The sequence below is a fragment of the Adiantum capillus-veneris genome, chromosome 2, assembly GCF_014529385.1.
Source record: "Adiantum capillus-veneris isolate H3 chromosome 2, ASM1452938v2, whole genome shotgun sequence".
NCBI lineage: Eukaryota > Viridiplantae > Streptophyta > Polypodiopsida > Polypodiales > Pteridaceae > Adiantum > Adiantum capillus-veneris.
In genome coordinates, this window is record NC_140932.1 from 25,980,826 (window position 1) to 25,984,421 (window position 3,596).

Sequence of the window (3,596 nt, forward strand, 5' to 3'; positions counted from 1 at the left end):
CATTGGTATACTAAAACAATTTAATGAAATGGACACATCTGAAGCTCTTAAATTAAAAGGTCTTTATTAAATTAACATATAAAAAACAATTCAATCGATTGATATATTAATTTTTTTTAATGAAATGAGTCCATGCTCTTAAATGAGAGGATTTTTTTACAAACTAAAATAACCAAAAAAAAAAGTGGAAGAGGACAAAAAGATTTTGTGTGACCCGATTTTCAATGGTGCTCTTTAAAGAAAGAGGTACACAAATGTCAACACCTTTCACAAAAACCTAAAAAAAATATTAAAAAACAAGCAAATTTTACACGTATCCTCCATCTGATCGACTTGCATCCACGATCCACAATTTGCACCAAAAATCCACCCACCCCACCCGTGTTCGGGAAAAATGTGTCTCAGCTTAATATCATGCGGTTTTCAATTTGAAAAATGCCAGTTGGAAACAAAGAGAAAAGGAGAAATTCCGTCCCAAAATAGAGAAAAATAATGTAAAAATCTGAAAAATAAATGTAATTTTTTAAAATTTCCTCTTGACAAATTTAATAAAAGAAATTTTGTACGTTTGAAAAAATGATTTTTCCCGAACACTGCACCCTACTATGGCCTTCAGCAAGCCAAAAACGATAAACTTTCAAGTGTGTATTTAATTTTTTGAACGACATAAGAGTCCTTAGTGAAGGGTGGAATTTTTGGTGCAAATCTGGACCATTGAAAAAAGCTTGTCAATTAATGCCACATGACAAGCTAATGATAATTTTAAATTATATTTTATAGAGCCTTCTCAGAGGGTGTTGACATTTGTGTACCTCTGTCTTTAAAGAGGAGAAGTGAGTTTTGTGTCAAACATTAGTTTTTATGCCTTTGAAATATATTGTAATGTAAATAGTTCATTATTACACTTTTAAAAAAAACAATAATTTTGTATTGTGACACTATATGTTTAAAAATAATAGTGTCACTTTCTATTTTTTTGCAAAGAAGCTTTTTATTAGGAAATCTTTGTAAGTTTTGAACTCAAGACATGTTCCTCAAACGGGGCACTAACAATCTACCCCTGCGGCGGGGCCCTGCCTGGCTGCTGCTGCTGCCTCCGCCGCCGCTCGCCTGTAAATGTCATCTATGAACAATTTGAAGTTGGACATGGACGAACCCCCTGACAAACCGTAGCCAATGCCTTCTGTCGCAGAGCAGACAGGCGCCCCTGCATGCTTGCAGCTTCCTCAGAGTCTCCCACTAATGAGCTTATCAGCAATTTTATGTCACTCGAACTCGCCCCATTCGGCAGACGATGCCCGATCTTCCATACATCAGCAATGTAATGTGCATTCATGCTTTGTTCCGCAAACCCGGGAGTCTTCGCCAAAATTGGCACACCTCCCGCAACACTCTCTATCACAGAATTCCATCCACAATGAGACACAAAGAGGCCAACAGATGGATGTGTCAGAACGGCGAGCTGTGGCGCCCACGACACGAGCATTCCTTGGCTGCTCGGCTTCCCTTGCACTGCCTCTGAATCTAGCTTTTCCCGCAACCGCGAAAGAGCAGCGCCATATTGGTCGGGGCGGACCGCCCAGAGGAACGGCGCTCCACTCTCTTCAAGGCCCTGGATGAGCTCCCCAACCTCTCCCTCAGGCATGTTGACAACGCTTCCAAAGGCAATGTAAATGACAGAAGCCTTCTCATGTTTTGAGAGCCAGTCTTTGCATGTTGTGTCTTCAGGCCACATGCTGCGAATGCTTGTTGACTCCATGTCATGTTGGTTACCATGGCGGATGTCTGTCGGAAGCAAGGGGCCAATCGGTAGGAAATTGGGGACCTCTTTCTTGAATGCAGCACATGCCTCACTCTCCAACTCTTCAAAGTTGTTACCTAGATTCCAAGCTGCCTCTAGAGGCCTCTTCAGAGACAGTCTCAAAAACCATTGAAACATAAAATCTGTTGTCGAATCCACGAGGAATCCACGAGGAAGAACGAGATGTAGTCCTCGAGTTTCATTGGAGTAATGCCTTGAATGCAGTGAACAACCTCTTGTAGTTTGCTTTGATCTGCTAGCAAATAAAGAAGCACTCATGAGGGCAGAAAACTTTTAGAGTCATCTACCACAGAATTACCAGAGTGCTCTCTCTCTCTCTCTCTCTCTCTCTCTCTCTCTCTCTCTCTCTCCATATGTATGTATGCATGTATGCAAATTGACCAAAGATTTGCCACACATGTCTCCACTCAATCCACAGCAGCAAAGGAGCCCCATCATAATTCACAAGAAGTTTTGGACAAATTCTCACAATAATTCCCACATTGTGACTTCCCTCAACATCATGAGCTTCTGTGAGGGAGGCACCGCATACCTAGCTAGGTACGATTGGGGGCAGGGGACCACCAGCCCGGTGGGGGGGCAGAGGGGCAGGGTCCCCTGCCCCCAATCGTACCTAGCTAGGTATGCGGTGCCTCTCAAGCAGAAGCTCATGATGTTATTCATTGTATGGAAAACGCTGGAAAAGACTCGACTCCGTTCTTTTGCATGAGAAAATTTCTAAATCTTCTTGCATAAGATATGCTAAGACAAGTATGGCTATTCAATATTAGCATCAGAAGAGTGGAAATCAACAAACCTTTCACAGGGATGATGCCAAGTGATTGAAGAGTGGATTGGAAGGTGTAGGCAATACTGGCATGCACCGGAGTCGTCCACAGAGAGACACGAGGGATGTGAAATAGGTCAGCCACATCTTGAATCCAAGTGCAGCAGGCATCAGCAAGGATGCAAGTCAGGGGAGGGGACTCATTACTGTTCAAAATGTGCCGCACCAGCTTCGCAAGTGGGCCTGGCAAAGCCAAAGTCGCCGCAACCGTCTCGACCACTCCGTTTGGCTGCTCATTGAGGCGCTGATGCAGGTCTGGCAGGCCATCAGGAATATGCTTGAAGCGCAAATTTGGCGATGTCGAGAAATGGGCAACATTGTCTGCTGCCGGCTTGGGGAACATCCTATCATGGTTGTGGTCTGTGTTGACAAATGTGATGAAGAATCCCTCATCCAGCAGGCGCATGGCGAGCTGCATCATGGGGTTGATGTGACCCTGTGCGGGAAATGGGAAGATCAAGGCATGGGGCTGCTGCTTGGCACTGCCGCTGGAGCTCATGTTGACACAATGCAACGAAGGGTGTGTGTGTGAGAGAGAGAGAGAGAGGTGTTGTTGGCAATACTCGCGACTAAATAACACATAGTATTAAAGAGGGGGCAGGGTAAGGGGATCGAGGGCAGAGAAGTGCGCGCACGAAAATCGGAGAGGTTACAGCCGTAGATAGGCACTTAAAAACTAAACCCGGCCGTAGACTAAACTCGACCACAGATTAAACCCGGGCAGCACCTATGTTTTAATAATAAAACCTCAAAAACTCGGGCCATGGCTTCAACATGTGCGCGCGGGTGGGATGGTTACCCCATGCGTCACAATCTGGGCGACGAGGCTCTGGGTTCAAATCGAGTCGCCGCTCGGGTTTTTTTTCGCGTTGACTTGCCGCGCGTCCGGGTTTAATCTGCTTCGGGCTCTCCGCATCCACTTCCGCGCCGTCGATCCTCTTACCCTCC

General features: G+C 45.1%; 1 pseudogene; it reads right to left on the reverse strand.

The window, feature by feature from the left end:
• Positions 1 to 1,046: 1,046 nt before the first annotated feature.
• Positions 1,047 to 3,173, reverse strand: LOC147462534 (linamarin synthase 1-like; annotated as a pseudogene).
• Between the last annotated feature and the right edge of the window lie 423 nt (positions 3,174 to 3,596).